Raw genomic sequence first — 6,343 nt, forward strand, 5'->3', positions numbered from 1 at the left:
AAAAAACAAGTAAGCACTTGTTAGCACCCCAAAATAGTTTGCTACTTGTAGCAGTTATGCTGTATACCTGAATGAAATATAATCCTTGGAGAAAAAATTTATTTGTGACCTGTTGTTCAAGGACATATGTACATATGTATGTATGTATGTATGTATGTATGGATATGTATTTGCGTAAACAAAGAATAGAGGCCGGTTCACATACAACTTTGGCGTTGCGTTGGCGTTGAATTTCAAAGCAGCCGTCCACCATATATATGTACTTACCATTACGTTACTTCGTTTGCCTGCCTGAGTAAATTGTTTGCCTACTTCACATCGCCCCCGTTTGGTTTACCCGCTTTATATGCTCGCTCGTTTGCGTTTCCCGGATTTTCCCTACCCTCCGCCCATGGATGCTACCTAGTATGTATGCAGACATAGGCACCAAAATGGAAAAATATGAACATTCTATTTGAAATGTTTCCAAAATTATTAAAAAAAACACAATTATGATATTTTTCGAGTGCTATAAAACTACACACCAAGCATTGCTCTACATATAAATGTGATTAAAAAGTTTAAAACTTTGTTGAAATTTTCAAATTTTTTTACAAAGTATGAAACTTGCTTGGACTTGTATGGTCTGTCTCTCATGTACACTTAGGTCTTTTTTATGCGGTAGATGCGTTCTTCAGAAAGCCGCATAAAAAAGTTCTTTAATTTCATACAAGAACAGGAGATGCGTTCCAGCATTTTCAAAACCCGCATAAATTCAGATACTTCAAAAAAAAAAAAACAATTTATTTCTTCACTTCTGTATTTTAACCAAAACAAAAAATATCATAAAAAATACATGAATTATGTAAGAAAAATTGATTGCAAAAAAGTAATAAAAACTCTCAAAGAAGCAAAGTCGATACAGCGAAAAAAATGTTTGAAAAACCTCATAAATTCAAATCCGCATAAAAATGAACCACATAAAAAGAGACCTAAGTGTATAAGTTGAAATTTTATAAGCTATTGCAAATAAAAATAATTTGCAAATACCTAACTCACTGTTTATTCGATGGTGAAAAATTCTTTTTTAATATTGCCTGATTATAAAAAGGCAATAATATGACAATCGAAAAAGAAAATAAAGTTAAAAATGGCAACGTCTTGATTATAAAAAGGCAATAAGATGACAATCGAAAAAGAAAATAAACCTAAGAATGGCGGCGTCTTGCGCTTATTTGCAAATAGTAGCACTAATCAATACTTATTTGCGTGATTTAGTTATTTGAAAATAAAAAGTTAACTCAGCGTTTATACGGCAAATTTTACCATTTTGCAAATTGTTATTTGCGAATAATACGTGCGTATAAGTACATAGTAATATATATGTATGCACATATGAGCCTACCTAGTAGATAAACCTGGCTAAAATAGCACGCATCTATTCTTCTGTGCATGAAAATATATACATAAATAAATACATACATATGTGTATATATGTATGTATATACATATCTACATGTGTGCATACAATCATTTGCTCTAAATTCTTAGTTGATGCAATTTTTATTGCGCTAACTCAGAGCAAACTAACGAGCGAGCGAGGGGCCAAAATGAGGCAAATCCGAACGTTGAATGAAATGCTTTTTTTTTGGAGAGCTCCTCGAGCGTTGTGTAGTGCCACAAATTTTGGGCAGACTATAATTTCAATGGCTAACTGCTGGCGGCGATGATGACGTTGACGACAACGCGCATGCGCAGGAAACAATTTTGTGCATACTTTTGTATGCATTTACACAGTGTATGGATAGCTGAGTGTAGATCCCCTCTGGCTTTTGAGGACAATGTAGCGCTCTAGTACCCCTAACTACGCAGTGATTGTCCAATTGCGAGTGCGAGCCACGATTGAGAGAATACAAAGGTTGCGCCGATCTCGGACCGCTATTCCACTCTTAACGAATTTGACAGAATCGTTGTTTGCATGACGTCACACTTGTGCAACTTGTTTACGTTTTCCTTGCAACATTTTTTCTTCTTCCATTTTTGCTCACGTTTTGGCATTTCTCTCTCGCAATTGCACCAGTGTGACGTCACACAAAAGTTATTCTCCAAAATCCTCTCTGATCGGCGCAATCTTGTATTCTATCATTCTTGAGTGCGAGCATTAACGCTGCCGAATCTTGCTGGCGAATGTAACTTCAAAAGTCGGCGACACGATTTGGTATATTGATTTTATTGACAACGAAAAAATAATAAATTAATGCAGAGTGCTTATATTGTATGTATACATGTACATATGTATGTAGTTGGAAGGAAAAAGCCAATTGAGCGCCCGAGTCGTGATTTTATCGGCTCATTACGGTTAAATGCTTGTTATAATAGTTAGCACTCTGAATGCGACGCTATGTGTCGACAGTGGCGACAATTCTTAGTAAGAGGGGCTGCCAGTGATTGGCGTTTAATTGATGTGATCCGCGTGCTAATGACTGGCAGAAGCAGACGAGTGCGTGTGGCAGTTGAATATAAAGTTTTGTGATAGGTATTTTGAATATTTATATAATTACTAGCTTATACCCGCGGGTTTCACCCCGCGCTTTTATACAAATAGGAAAAATAATTTAATGATGTTAGATTTTATTTCTGTGACCATTTCGTTATAGCTCGTTATTTTCTAAGCGAGTTAAGGTATTTAGGCCGTTTAAAACTATGAAATTATAAAATCTCCTCTATCCTCCCTCTAAGTTTACCTTAAAAGGTTTCCAGGTATACGACGCGTGAACGTGAAACCTTCTTGGAGGTGTCACGGCGAGTTCCAACGGAGATTTCCAGCTCAAATTTAGTAACCTGGCCTTGATAAAATACCACTTCTCATTACTGTAGCAAATGCCTCAAGAGAGCTTTAGATTATAAGGTCGAACCCGGCTCTCCGTTTTCCATTTAATGAAATTTATTCTGTCTTCCACAAACACTTCCAGGGATATGTGGCAAGAAAAAGTAAATTTGTACTGGAAGTGCCACGCCCCTTCTTCTTATAACCCTAATCTTCCTCCATGAATTTATAATTGATTTTACATACCCCAGTACCAAGTCCCAGTAGTCTACCATGAACACCTCTAGAGATAAGCAGTATAAAACAGTAAATTTGTACGGCAGGAACCATGTCCCCTTTTCGAATAACACAAATTCTTCTCTATGAGTATGGAATTAATTTTGTATACACATCTCGGTGCCAAGGTCCAGTCCTCTGCAATAAACACCTCCAGAGATATGCAGCATAGAAAAATCAATTTGCATGGGAGTTTCCACACCACCTTTTCCAATAACTCTCATTTTTCTCCATGAGTATGGTATTAGTTTCACATACATACATGCATACATATGTATTTCCATACCAAGCTTGAGTGCTTTAACCCAAACATTTGAAGAGATATGCAATATGAAACTTTCAGTCAGTATGGGAGGTGCTATGCCTCTTTTCCAAAAACGTCCATTTTTCTCCGTGAATATGAACATGATTTCACACAGTGTTGGCAATCTGTTAATTTGATTAACGATTAAAAATTAACGATTAAAATGTTAATCGCGTTTGACGATTAAAATTAGTTAGTCGTAATCAACTGTACGATTAATGATAACATTTTTTAATCGTTAATCGCTGGCTGCAATTACGTTTAATTAATTTAAAACATTAATCGTTAATCCAATTAAAAATAAAATCTGATTAATTTGTCTAGTTTGTCCGAGTTTGAAACCAAACACCAGTTATAGTAATTATTTTGTGTTTTACGCTTATAAAAAGCACATAATATAAAAAAATAATAATTATTGTTATTAGTAATACATAAACTGGCAACTTTTACAAACCTAGTTTGTAAAACGTTTGTTGGTATACATATATCTTAATGAAAATGCACACGAAATTGCTCAGATTGATGAGGAAACCCGACTTAGCCATACTGGATTAACTTGCTTTGTGTGCACAGGAAAATTCCAGCATAACTTAATTAATCACCAACCCTACTTGATAAAATTAAGAGTTAATGGTTAAAAATTAATTTTTTAATCGCGGTTACGGTTAACTGTTTAGTCGGATTAAAATTAATCATGATTAACTGTAATCAGATTGAATTTAATCGAATTAACTAACTAATTAAAACATCAATCGATTAATGCCAACATTGATTTCACATACATATCACTATACCAAGTTTCAGTTCTCTCCCACAAATACTTCCAGAGATATGTATGTAATATGAAAATTCCAATTTGTATGGGAGGGGCCTTGAGTTATTGGACTTACTTTCAGTCTAAGACCATCCTTCCGAAAACCGTAGTAAGTGTACTAAATTTCGTTCTGATCGGAAAACCGGTTAAGGAAGTAGCCTATTTTTCAATCCAGGTCATAAACCATCTTTGAGCAAAATTTAATTTTCAAACAGGTGGCAATTCTTAAAAAAGTAGCCTATTTTCCAGTCTAGGTCATAAGCTATCTGTGTGCATACTTTCATGCAAATCAGTTCAGTCATTTCCACGTATTAATTTAATTAAAGTTTCCTAATACGTGATAACTCTTAAAATAGTAGCCTATTTTCCAACACAGGTCATAGGCTATCTCGTGCGAAATGTCATGCAAATCTGTTCAGTCGTTTCCGCGTATTAATTTAATTAAAATTTTTTTAACAGGTGGCAACTCTTCCAAAAAATTATCCTATTTTTCACTGTAGGTCATAAGCTATCCGCTTGCAAAATTTGATGCAAATCAGTTCAGTCTTTTCCGCGTATTAATTTCATTAAAATTTTTTAGCAGGTGGTAACTCTTAAAAAAGTAGGCTATTTTTCAACCTAGCTCATAAGCTATCTGTGTGAAAACTTCCATGCAAATCAGTTCACTCGTTTCCGCGTATTAATTAAATTAAACATTTCTAACAGGTGGCAACTCTTAAAAAAAAGTAGCCTACTTTCTAACCTAGGTCATAAGCTATCTATGTGCAAAATTTCATGCAAATCCGTTTAGTCGTTTCCGCGTATTTATTTAATTAAACTTTTTTAATAGGTGGCAACTCTTCCAAAAAATTTGCCTATTTTCCACTGTATGTCATAAGCTTTCTGCTTGCAAAATTTCATGCAAATCCATTCAGTCATTTCCGCGTATTAATTTAATGAAACTTTTTTAACAGGTGGCAACTCTTAAGAAAAGTAGCCTATTTTCCAATCTAGGTCATAAGCTATCTGTGTGCAAATGTTCATGCAAATCCATTCAGTCGTTCCCGCATATTAAATATATGAAACTTTTTTAACGGGTGACAACTCTTAAAAAAATAGCCTATTAACCAATCTGGCCCATAAGCTATCTGCGTACAAAATTTCATGCAAATCCGTGCTGTCGTTTCCGCGTGATGATTTCGCAAACATCCAAACATACAAACTTTCACATTTATAATATTTATTAGATTAGATTATTAGATATACATTGTACATATTTGTATGTATTAGACCGTATCACAAAAAAAGTTAAGTTTGTTCGAAACGATTTTGAAACCTCACTAAGGAGGGTGTATTTCAGAAGTGTACATATTTTTTTTGCACCTCTTTAAACCACCAAAATCGGTATTTTTTCTATAACTTTTAAGAGATTATACACCACTAGACCACGACTGCCTGGAAATTCGACAAGTCGTACTTTAACTCAATCTTTCTTCAGCTTGTTTGTATAAAAATTCACTAAGTAGCAGCTTTCAAGTGGCAAAAGGCATTCCAACGCGTTATTTACCAGGAGGAATCTACTTTCGAGACAGCAGTCCTTAACGCTGAGGGAAAAATAGGTTCGCATTTTTCTGGAAAAGTGTTATAGTTTGACATATAGATTATTTTTGTGACAGTAATATTGCGTACAGGGTGTTGTTTTCAGACAAATGAACATGACTAGCAAAATTTATGAGACATAAAAAAACTGTATATACAACTGTAGGCTTTCTTAATACCTCTAAAACGAGGTATCATTAATGAAAATCTGATATCACATAAAAAAGTTACAGGAAAACCCGATCAAGCTGTTTTTACAGGGTGCCGAAATTTTGTTTGTAAACATCTGCGTCTCCAACTAGTACCGAAATGAGACTCAACTCTACCCTAAAAGGTCCCGAAAATGAAAAGAAATAATCCCGAACTTGCGCAGAATTCATCCCGAAATGTCCCGAACTGGTGCCAATATGGTCTCAAACTATTCCAGAACTAGTCCCGAATTAGTTCAGAAATAATTCCGAAATAGCTCTGACATGGTCCCGAACTAGTCCCGAAAAAGTCTTGTAACGATCTCGAAAAACTCCCCAACTAGTCCCGAAAAACTCCTGAACTAGTACCGAAATGA

This window comes from Rhagoletis pomonella, unplaced genomic scaffold (genome assembly GCF_013731165.1).
Source record: "Rhagoletis pomonella isolate Grant_MI unplaced genomic scaffold, Rhpom_1.0 Rhpom_scaffold_03205, whole genome shotgun sequence".
NCBI classification, from domain to species: domain Eukaryota; kingdom Metazoa; phylum Arthropoda; class Insecta; order Diptera; family Tephritidae; genus Rhagoletis; species Rhagoletis pomonella.